Source organism: Bactrocera dorsalis, chromosome 1 (assembly GCF_023373825.1).
Source record: "Bactrocera dorsalis isolate Fly_Bdor chromosome 1, ASM2337382v1, whole genome shotgun sequence".
Lineage (NCBI taxonomy): Eukaryota > Metazoa > Arthropoda > Insecta > Diptera > Tephritidae > Bactrocera > Bactrocera dorsalis.
In genome coordinates, this window is record NC_064303.1 from 57,621,184 (window position 1) to 57,633,925 (window position 12,742).

At 33.7% G+C, this 12,742-nt stretch overlaps 1 long non-coding RNA gene and 1 pseudogene across 1 annotated transcript; both read right to left on the bottom strand.

Annotated features, from left to right (window-relative positions):
• Positions 1–527: 527 nt before the first annotated feature.
• Positions 528–1,973, bottom strand: LOC125775728 (uncharacterized). The gene is made up of 3 exons (XR_007421335.1): positions 1,837–1,973; positions 1,474–1,774; positions 528–1,413 (listed from the first exon to the last, which is right to left on the bottom strand). It is a non-coding gene; the product is annotated as an uncharacterized LOC125775728 (long non-coding RNA).
• Positions 1,974–12,230: 10,257 nt separating this feature from the next.
• LOC125775990 (small nucleolar RNA U3) lies at positions 12,231–12,360 on the bottom strand (annotated as a pseudogene).
• Positions 12,361–12,742: the final 382 nt, after the last annotated feature.

Sequence of the window (12,742 nt, forward strand, 5' to 3'; positions counted from 1 at the left end):
ATTTTCAAGTGCTTAGAAGGAAAAAATAAGATATTTGGCTGCTTTATAAAACAAACCACGCACATATTATTATTAATTGTATTCTGGTTGGTTTCAATATGGTTTAACGACTCGTCTTCAATGTCCTCTTCCAAATATGATAATTCTTCAAAAAGATCTTCATCAGGCTCCATTTGTACCATTAAATTATTTTTTGATAAAACCAGTTGGTCAAGGAATTTAGAAGGAGTTATAGTACCTTGTAAGAGATCATTCTTGAATTTCGAAATCATATCTGCTTTCAAAACACAGATCTTTTTAATACGCTTTTTTCCCACACTACCATTGGTATTTATCAATAGTTCAAATTTTCTTACTTTTTCAAATTCCTGCATCTGTAAAAATGCTACAAATTTGAAAAAAGTAGCCTTCTTTGGAATGATTTTTCCTATGACGCTATTGTAAGCTTCTATTGCAGACGTAGTGCGGATTTCAGAATCGAAAACTGAAAAGTTATGTGGACCGATCTGTAATAATGAAATTGAAAAATCTCAAGCTTTTTTGAGAAAACTGATTAATTGGGAATGCGTGAACCGAATATACAAAATTGCCTGTGCCGAGAAAATGAAATAGCGACCGCTCGCGAATGTTCTTCTTACACAATTAAATTCTTACCTTAACCTAACGGCTTAAACTAACGGGACGCGTAAATATGTATTTATAAAAAAGGGGTAAGTAGAATTCAATTCGTTACATTATGGTAGAAAATTATGGTGAGTATATAAACAGTATTATTAGGGTGAGTATAATATAATATAAAATAAACTTTAACATTTTAATTTAAATATTTAATATAAAATTAATTCATAAACATTCGTTTAGTATTATGTTTAAAAATAGTATTTATGTTTAAAGGATGTCGCTTGACGCAAGACCGGCCGCCTTGACAGGATCATGATCCTTCAACGTTGATGGGTAGCAGGGCGATCTTATGAATGGGCCGCTTGATTGTGCCTGCTTTCGTTGCCACGTCTGCCACTCGCACCTTGCCGTCTTGCCCTTCTACGGTTGCGGCGACTCGTCCTAGTACCCACTGCTGCGGTGGTGTGTTGTCTTCGTGTACGAGGACGAGGTCCCCGGCCTGCAGATTCCGCTCCGGATGTAACCATTTGTTCCGCTCTTGAAGGCTCGTGAGATACGTTTTGGACCACTGCTGCCAAAACTGTTGCTTGAGACAGCAAACAAGTTGCCATCTCTCGCAACAACGAATTATGTCCGTTGGCACTTGTGCTGGTGGCAGTGCTCGTAGAGGGCAACCGATCAGCAGGTGTGCTGGCGTTAGAGCTTCTCCATCGTTGGGGTCTTGGCTCAACGGTGCTACTGGACGCGAGTTGAGAATGGCTTCCACTTCGGCTAGTACTGTTGACAGCTCTTCTGCGGTGAGAAGGATTAAAAGTTGTTTAAAGCTTCCTAGAGGAAGTACAGAAAAACTACCATCAATTAAAATGTTTCTTTTCGAATTAACAGGAATGCATTCTTTCATCAGTTCAACAGTTCTTTCGAAACAAAAAACGCAATATGCAAAGTCTTTTTCTTAGTAGCATATGTTGAAAAACTGCCATTGTTTATTGCCATTTAATTTGGAATAACCGAATTTATCAAAAACTGCTGCGTCTTGGAAAACTTCCTCACTTCTGCCGGTGTTTTGGGAGAATTTTTAAAATTTTTATTGGCAATATACTGCAAAGTCCGCTGTATTTTATCAAAGACAATATTTTTGCTTTCGTTTTGATTTCTGTAAAGACTTTATTAAGTACTTACTTAATAAATAATAATTATTATGTGGGTGGTACTTACTCCATGCTAGTATTCACAAAAATATTGCGAATACTTCCAGCGCAATTGTTTTCAGTTGGCCTTTCATTAAGACGTGCGCATTTTGTTTTTACATTATTTAAAAATTTTAGTTCTTTGTACAGAGCATTGTATAACCCTACAAGTAACAAAAGAATCAGCTGTTTTCCAAGAATTTTTCACAGCTGAGATCATCTGATCGAAATCTGCCTTTTTTAGGCACAGAGATGTAATTAAAAGAAATGTAGTAGACAAACTTTTTTGTGAAAAAGTATTTGTAACGGAAAACATTAATGAAAACTTTCAAGAATATTTTTTCCTCACCACCTCTGAGGTTGCAATGTAGGCGCGCTACCGATCTTTTTTGGATGTTCGGTCCCTAGGAGGTCTATTTTCACCCTTTTTATATATACAGTTTTAAATCAATCAACTTATTATAAAAAATATGACTAGACAAAAATAAATATATAAAGTCAGGTACAATTCAGGAACAACAACAATAATATTTAAAACAATCTACTAAGTAATAAATAATATTTACAAAATATTCTAAATCACTCACAGCGAAATACTTATTAAAACCCCTATCAAAGGAATAGTGGTGGAAAGAAGGGTCCTATACCTGGTACACGAAAACACTTAAAAAGCAAAGAAAAAATATTGATAATAAGCGTACAAACCTAATCGCTAAAATTCTCATTTCAAAATCACAGATCAAAATAACTATGGAAATGCTGCCTTCGACAGAGAAACTTTTTGACAAATATAAAATAATTCAGACTGACAGACATATATACATATAAATTCCGACTCATACAGACAGTCAAACGGACATGATTACAATTTATGTATAACACACAAGAACTTTATGTTTTTTAAATCACTTTGTTTTACTTTCTTATTAAAACCGTTTATTAGGAAATATGTTCTTATTCTAATGAATAGACATTTTATAATATCAGAATTACAATTTTCACAACAATAGTACGGTTCTACGTTAACCATTTTTTCAAATAATAATTGGGAAAACCCGATCTTGTGGCAAGAAGAATCAAAATGTTGTGTATAAATATCCTCGATTTTTGATAGAAAATCTATAAATTCAAGGGGTGGTTTTACTATTTGGCAATTACTATATTGCTTTTCTGAAGTGAAGAAAAAATCTTCTTCAGTAATACCACCACCAAATCTTGGCAAGCGCATTAAACAATTATGTTGTTTAAAATATTTATAGTACAAATAACCGCAAAAATACACAAAAGCATTTTTATGTAGAAAGCTGATTTCATCTACGTCCACATTTACCTCGATTTGTATATTTTGAAATGAGGTAGAATTGGTAGGCCTTGGTAAACTTTGAAAAGTTATATAGATATTTTTTTATAAAATTGGAAACATTTAATAATATATTGATACAATAATTAATATTTTGGACAAAACTGATTAAATTTAATATTTAGGAATTTAAATAATCGAAAAATATTTGAATATTTTATAAAAATATTGTTAAAGTTATAAATTTTAAAACCTAACACGGCAACACCCTATAGCAGATTTGAGGCATTTGAACGATTTAGTAGTAGAATATTTGGGGGCAACCCGTACCAAGTGAAAAGGTAAATTTTATGATAATCGGACACTTTTTCATTGTTCACAGGATGATCGTTTTATTTATATATAAAATGAATAATTAATTCACAAAGTTTATTTATAAAAAGAGATAATATTAGCACGAGAGGCTGCGTTCACTTTGGCGGTTGAATATCGAGTGTTGCTTTTGATGTGCCGGTGATGCCACTCAGATAGGAAGTAATATTTCGCATAGGGTTACCTTACAGTCGCCTATCCTGGCAATGTATAGCGCCCTCGCTATGCTCGTCGCTTTCATCATCGGCTTCATCGCTGTTGTCTTCAAAATTGGGAGGAAGTTGACACCATGACTTCATCTTATCGGATGCGTAGATTGAAGTATAGTGACGTGACGTTCGGTCTGCTCCTGGCAAGTCTTCAAGTAAATAACGATCTTTACCAAGCACTTGCTTTATTATAAAGGGGCCTTTGTAACATGGCTCCAGCTTTCTCGACGTCCCAGTACTAGAAGGTTCATTTTCGACTAGCACTAAGTCATTAACATGGAATTCTGTTGGTTTTGAATGATGATCATCGTATCGCTTCTTAGCTTGTTGTCGTTTCTGGTTTACTGCTTCAGAAGTTGCTTCTCGTAGTTTTTGTAACGGGTGATTTTTTTGAGGTTAGGATTTTCATGCATTAGTATTTGACAGATCACGTGGGATTTCAGACATGGTGTCAAAGAGAAAGATGCTCAGTATGCTTTGACATTTCATCATGAATAGACTTACTAACGAGCAACGCTTGCAAATCATTGAATTTTATTACCAAAATCAGTGTTCGGTTCGAAATGTGTTTCGCGCGCGTGTTTTGTTCAGCGATGAGGCTCATTTCTGGTTGAATGGCTACGTAAATAAGCAAAATTGCCGCATTTGGGGTGAAGAGCAACCAGAAGCCGTTCAAGAACTGCCCATGCATCCCGAAAAATGCACTGTTTGGTGTGGTTTGTACGCTGGTGGAATCATTGGACCGTATTTTTTCAAAGATGCTGTTGGACGCAACGTTACGGTGAATGGCGATCGCTATCGTTCGATGCTAACAAACTTTTTGTTGCCAAAAATCGAAGAACTGAACTTGGTTGACATGTGGTTTCAACAAGATGGCGCTACATGCCACACAGCTCGCGATTCTATGGCCATTTTGAGGGAAAACTTCGGACAACAATTCATCTCAAGAAATGGACCCGTAAGTTGGCCACCAAGATCATGCGATTTAACGCCTTTAGACTATTTTTTGTGGGGCTACGTCAAGTCTAAAGTCTACAGAAATAAGCCAGCAACTATTCCAGCTTTGGAAGACAACATTTCCGAAGAAATTCGGGCTATTCCGGCCGAAATGCTCGAAAAAGTTGCCCAAAATTGGACTTTCCGAATGGACCACCTAAGACGCAGCCGCGGTCAACATTTAAATGAAATTATCTTCAAAAAGTAAATGTCATGAACCAATCTAACGTTTCAAATAAAGAACCGATGAGATTTTGCAAATTTTATGCGTTTTTTTTTTTTAAAAAGTTATCAAGCTCTTAAAAAATCACCCTTTATATCTTCTTCGCTTGTTAGATTATTGTCGTGCAATGCTAACAAAACTTTATTTTGGAGGATATCTCTTGGTGAAAAACTAAATAAAAGTTCATATGGACTTTTACCAGTAGTTTTGTTTTTCATCGTGTTCATTGACCACTGGATGTTGAATAAATTCTCGTCCCACTTTTTGTCTATGTTTGTCGTTGGGAGTAACATTGACAAAAGTGTACGATTAACTCGTTCGGCATGACCATTCGCCTTCGGTGTTCGTACTGCATTTAGTATATGTTTTATATCGTTGTTAACACAGTAGCTTTTAAAATCTTTAGAGGTAAAGGCTGTACCCCTATCAGTGATGATTCTTTCAGGAACTTCAAAATAACTGGTAACTTCTCGTAACGTTTCTAATACGTGCTTCGTTGCTGTACTCTTTACTGCTTTAATGATCGTATACTTCGTAAAAGCGTCAACTATGACCAATATGTGTTCGTTTGTTTTCGAAATCTTGATAAATGGTCCTAAATGATCCATATGAACGGTTTTAAATGGTGTTGGTTCGATGTTATCGAAATGGTACTGTCCTTCAATTTTACCACCTTGACGTTTGTTATATGCGCATTCAACACATGCTTTTAAATATGATTTAACGAAGTTAAAGATATGTACGTTTTCATTTTGTCAATGGTTTTTTCGAAACCCAAGTGACCATTTTTATCGTGATATTCTTCTAACATTTTATGTCCTCACGCTTTCGGAACAACCCATAATTTCTTTTCTTTTTCAATTCTAAATACAAAATTCTTTCAAAATTTGTTTATCTTTGTTTTTAATCTTTTCGACGATCTGTTTTATATTGTCGTCTTCTAACTGCATACTAAACAACCAATCGTCTGATGTAATCGATACCTTATCTACTCGTAGAGTTGCTACATCTGTTTCTTTAGCACTTTCGTTTGGACAGCGAGTTAATGCATCGACATGTTCCATGCGTCTACCCTGACGATGTACAATATCGATATCAAATTCTTGTATCCTTAATCACCATCGAGCAATTCGTGGAATAAGCTCTCTCTTACTCATAGCAGTTTTAACAGCGCTACAATCGGTTACAATTTTTACTGCTTTACCGTCGATGTAGTATCGGAATCGTTCTAGGGTTTCAACTATAGCTAAAGTTTCAAGTTCGTAACTGTGGAAACTTCTTTCAGTATCGCTCGTCGATCTACTATAATACGCGACTGGTTTTAATCCATCGCATTCGTTCTGTAACAATACACCCGCTAAACCAGCTGAACTAGCGTCTGTATGAACTTCGTGGTTTCCATCTACTCGATATGCAACTAGTAGAGGTTTTGACGTCAGTTTTTGCTTTAATTCGTTAAAGGCTTTGTCTTGGTCGTAATTCCAATTAAAGATTTCATTTTTACGTAACAGTTTTCGAACAGGTTCGGATATTATTGCGAAACCTGGAATGAATTTTCGAAAATATCCACTCAACCCTAGAAATCTTCTAACTTCTGTAACATTTGTTGGTCGTTCATAATTCTGTATTGCGTTCGTTTTAGCTTGGCCTGGAGTTAATCCGTTCGGTGATATTTGATGTCCAATTTATTGTGGTTTTCAACAACTCACATTTTGAAATATTCAATCTCAAATTAGCTTCTTTTAAAATTTTTAAGACTGTCGTAAGTTTCATGAATCATATTATCTTTCGTTGCTTTTTCTTGGATTTTAGACATTAAACGTTGAAATACTATTGGAGCGTTTTTCAGTCCAAATGGCATTCTTTTAAATTCGTATAAACCGTCGCACATTGGGGTAAAATGTGCCGATTTTGGAGATTAATTCAAAAATCAAAATTCAAGGTACAAGTAAATTTTTGGTATCAAACAAAAGTAGATAAAATTCTACATCACTAACTGAACAAATATTTGGCAAAAAATTTACAGTTTTCTTGTAATATTCTCTGAAAATTGCAAGTTTATTTCTTTTTGTATGCGCACAGTGATATACGTGATTTTTTTCATTTTTCGAAGTTTTTTATTTTCTTTAACTGGACAAATCTTGAGAAAATTGTAATAGAGCCTTCTTGTTCAGGTAATTTAGTAAATACAAAAAGATTTCATTTACGTTTTTACGTGTCTCTAAGTATTTTAATTTTTTTTTTGGCGAAAGCCTTAAGATATTGGGATTTCGACCTTATATGCAGACATATAGTTGTGAGTTAAGCGGGGTAAAGCAAAACGTGTTTCATTCCTGTAATCTATGGCTGCTGTAGTTTCTTTTTGTAAAAAAAAAGTTGCGCCAATACTGCGCACTTTCTCAGTATATGCATTTCTTTATGCGAACAGTCTGGTCAAATATACACGAATTTCTCAAGGCAGAAGGAGAACAAATACAGCAATTGCAAAAAAAGGTTTGTTATTGTTGTTCAGTGGATGCCTGTTTGCTTTGTTCACACCCTACGTTACGATAAGTGGCAGTTTAAATGCATAAGAACATATTCCGGAATAGTCTAAAATTCGCGTTTTACTTACATATGTATAATAATAAACATAATCACATAAATTTTTGAAATAAAATTTTGACAACGAAGCAAAAAGAAAGTAAATTTTTAAGAGATAGTGTGCCTTTGCCTTTATTAGCTTATGCTGCACAAATGAGTTTTAGAGCTTCAGGGCAAGTGGAAGCGTCAAAGATAGTGAAAGAGGTTGCAAGTTCACCATCGAGAGCGGAAAAATTTCATAAAAGTATTGCCAAATCATCACTATCACAGCAAATGTCCAAAGAAGATGTTTATTTGTTTTGGTGGAAGCAAAGTTATCTCGACAACAGTACAATGTTATAAGGCAATCTGCTCCAGATAGGTTTCCTTGCTATTCATATGTCCAATCAGCAAAAACGGATTGTTATCCTAGACATGAGATCATGCATTTTTGCGAGATTTCAGCACAAGTAAGCTTGCAAGCCCTTTTAGACCATACCACTGAGCGTATAAATTTAGCCCAAAATAACGTAATTAAAACATTGAACGATGAGGAAATGACGAATTTATGCTTGTACACTAAGTGGGGATTCGATAGAAGCTCTGGACACAGCTCATATAAGCAAGCGTACCATAATCCGGGTGCAAATGATTCATCAGTTTTCATCACCTGTATTGTTCCAATCAGGTTGATTTGTGGAAGCAAAATTATGTGGCAAAATCTATGCAGGCCTTTAAAAATTGAATTTGTAAAAGAGTCCACAGCTGTTTCTAGAACTGAAAACGAAAGAGTTGGTATAGAAATACGAAATCTTGTTAATTCGGTTATACTTTATGGAAATAAGTATTTGGAAGTTAAACACAATTTAATTTTATCTATGGTTGATGGAAAAGTATGCAACGCATTAACAGAAACAACATCTACACAAAAATGTTATTTATGTGGAGCTAGCTCGAAAGATTTTAATAAAATTGATGAAATGGTGAAGAAAGTTGTAAAAACAGAAAATTTACAATTTGGGCTTTCAATACTTCATGGGTGGATTAGGTTCTTTGAATGTCTTCTCCACTTATCATATAAATTGTCTATAAAAAAGTGGCAAGCTCGAACAGAAAGTGAGAAACTATTAGTTTCGGAAAATAAAGAAAGGATTCAAAAAGGATTTAAAGATAAAATTGGTCTGATTGTAGACCAACCGAAACCTGGCTTTGGGAATTCTAACGATGGCAATACAGCTAGGCGTTTCTTCAAAATCCCGAGATGTCAGCAGCAATTACTAAAGTTGACATAAGTTTGATTAAAAAGATGCATACAATACTCGTAGTTGTTTCTAGTGGGCACGATATTTCGTTGAATGTTATCCTTGGTATAACATGCCTCCAACACTTCACAAATATTTTATCCATGGACTAGAGATAATATCTCACGCTATGTTGCCAATCGGGCAATTATCAGAAGAAGCTCAGGAAGCTCGAAACAAAGTTTTTAAGAATTTTAGAGAAAATTTTTCTCGCAAATGCAGCAGAAAAAAAGCAAATGAAGACATATTTAACAGACTTTTAATCAGTTCTGACCCCGTTATATCAACCACAAGAAAATTACCAAAAAAAAAGTGCAGGATTTACCCGAAGAAGCATTAGAGTTGATCGTGATAGAGAGTGGCAATAATAATGAAGTTGATAATGATGATGATGATGAAGGCGATGATAAAAATTCAAGCGAAGACGACAATGATCATGAATATGATTATAGTGATGAAGAAACAGTTTATATATTTTAAATAAAATTTGAAGCTTAAAAAAATTAAAAATTTAGAAAACCGATGTTCAGCATATTTTTGTTTTTTAAGATATAAAAAAAAAACAATAAAAAAACTCGAATTGCATTATTTTCTTACTTCTTTATGATTAATTAACTAAAAAAAAATAACTTTTTCATAACTAGAAGACTTGTGGGAATTAATCTCCATTTTGAGCACCATTTACCCCACTGTGCGTCGGTAGTAACAAAAGACGGCTTTCTGGTTCGATTTCAGTTTGATAGTACCCACTATTCAAATCAAGCGTTGTGAAGTATTTATAACGTGCTGCTTCCTGAAGACACTCTTCAATATTTGGAAGTGGAAATATTTCCTTGATAATTAATTTGTTTAAACGTCGATAATCAATACACAATCTATCATTTCCGTTTTTCTTTTTTACAATCACAACTGGACTTGCATATTGTGATTCTGAACGTTGTATTATGTCGTTTTTTAATAAATCGTTTATCATTTCAGAGACAATTTGTTTTTTTTTGGTTCTGGTACACGATATGGAGATTGAGACACAATTTCATTTGAATTTAAATCAATTTTCATTTTCACCAAACTAGTTTTTCCGAGTTCATTTAAGTTGTTTGCAAAAACATTTCTATTATCGTTTATAATTTTCATTAACGTTGTTTTTACGCATTTATCGTTTATTTCACATATAATTTCATTTTCATTAACGTAACGTTTTATTTCTTCAACTTTAATATCTTGTTCGTGTTCGCGTTCTATTTTTATTTTTCCGTTTTGAATATTTAACCGCAAATTATTTATAAATCGTCCACCAAATACAAGGTAACTGCTATAGTAAAACCATCGATTGTTAAAATTGTTTTCACTGATTTTCTTGCATGTCGACTACCACCACATAGTCCTTTGATTTGTATATCACACTTTATGTATTTGCAATTCAGTTTCTCACATAACGACTTCCGAATCATGCTACACTGAGCTCCCGTATCAATAAATGCTTTTAATTTCTGACCGTTTAATAATGCCAGAGAACGTTTAATATAGAGAAGGTTCACGGCGCGAATAACGTAAAAATATTTTTGGCTAACTCGGCAGAGATGGAAGAGTCTCACCACAGACAAATTATGAGCGAGTTTCACCACATTTAACAACGATTGAGGGGTTTTTAGAGTGTATGGGAATTAACATGTAAATGTAAATAAGAGAGCCAATGCAGGGCAATATACATTAGGGTGATTCAAAAAAAATTTTTTTGTTTTTTTTTATTGGTACTCGGAAAAATGGGTTCCTAGACACCTCTAGGAAATCCTCTCCAAATATGAGTTTTTAATTGTAACGGGAAGGTCCTCCGCCTAACGGTTTTCTATTTTTTCTTATTATCAGATAGAAAAATTTATATCTCGCTTCCAACTACTTAAAAAAATATCTTGTTAATTAGGTTTTGTAGGAAATTGAATGCTCTAAAATATGGTCTCTTAAGATTTTTTCGTAAACCCAACCGTTTAAAAGATATTAACAGTTGAACTTTGATTATTTTTGGTAAAATTTTTTATTTCTTATTAATTTTATAACTCAATGAAAAAAAATTATTATGAATAGGTTTTTGGAGAGGATTTCTTAGAGGTGTCTAGGAACCTGTTTTTCACAGAACCAAACGAAAAAAAATAATTTTTTTTTTTGATCCACCCTAATATGCATTGATGTTTGACGATGAATATCTCGTAAACGCTTAACTTAATCGAAAAATCATAATAGACCATTTTTATAGAGCAGTAAATTTCCTACAAAACTATGTGTTTCATCATTCATAATAATTTTTTTTCATTGAGTTATAAAATTAATAAGAAATAAAGAATTTTTCCAAAAATAGTCAAATTTCAACCGTTAATATCTTTTAAACGGTTGGGTTTACGAAAAAATCATAAGAGACCATATTTTAGAGCATTCAATTTCCTACAAAACCTAATTAACAAGATATTTTTTTAAGTAGTTGGAAGCGAGATATAAATTTTTCTATCTGATAATAAGAAAAAATAGAAAACCGTTAGGCGGAGGACCTTCCCGTTACAATTAAAAACTCATATTTGGAGAGGATTTCTTAGAGGTGTCTAGGAACCCATTTTTCCGAGTACCAATAAAAAAAAACAAAAAATTTTTTTTTTGAATCACCCTAATGTATATACATATACATAACATTGTTATGATGCCCTGAGAAGTATAGTCTTAACAAATTTATTTTTAATTTTTTGCTTACTAATAGAAACTAAATTTATCACAGCAATGTTATGTATATGTATATTGCTGTGATAAATTTATTTTCTATTAGTAAGAAAAAAATATTTATTAGTATAGTATACGATGTTAAAAAGCAAAAATTTAAAAATAAATTCTGTTGAGATTCGAACCAGTGTTCACATCGTGACATTCTAGCCGCTTACCACCAACACCACCACTGACAATTAGGTTGCGCTGACTTAAGTATGATTTGGTTATTCATGCAAGAAACATACAATGGTTCTAATAATTTTGTTTAAGTATAGAAATATACATACTTTGTAGAACATTTGCTTTCGCAATAAATTTATCACAGCAATATACATATACATAATATTGCTGTGATAAATTTAATTTCTATTAGTAAGAAAAATATTAATTAGTATAGTATACGATGTTAAAAGCAAAAAATTAAAAATTTATTCTGTCGGGATTCGAACCTGGGACCTGTGTTAGCATCTTGACCTTCCAAGCGCTTACCACCAACACCACCATTGACAATTAGGTTGCGCTGACTTAAGTATGATTTGGTTATTCATGCAAGAAACATACGATGGGTTCTAATAATTTTGTTTAAGTATAGAAATATTCATACTTTGTAGAACATTTGCTTTCGCAAAGAAAAAAAATAAGAAAAAAATATTTATTAGTATAGATTTCCAAAAGCACAGAAATGATTCTGTGAATTTATTCATTAAAATCGCCAATCAGAAGTCATTTTATCCCTTGTAAGCGAGCGATTTTCTTAAATCTCACGCTCCCAGATAAAACCATATACCTCGTCCTCGTGGGTCAGTTTCAAAAACCACAGAAATGATTCTGTGTGATTCTGAAAGGCCAACGCAGAGTATTTCAACCAAAACATACGTAAAATAGTTGAGAATTCGCAGAAATGAAAGACAAACGAAAGAAAAAGAAGTATAACTTCAATAATGCACAAGCATACAAACATACATATGCGCACACATGTGAATATGTCACCAACCAAAAATTGAAACATTGTTCTACAAAAACAACAACAGCATAAGCATGGAACATTGTGTTGTGTTGTTGTGTCGGCCGAGCTGTGCCGAAAGAAACGAACAACGATCGCCGATTGTCACCGCTTCGCTTACTGCTCGCACATCTTCGCAGACAAGGTTGCGTTACATTCATATGGATGGAGCGAGGTTGCGCAACTTTGCGTTACTTTTATATGGAAGGTTGCGCAACCA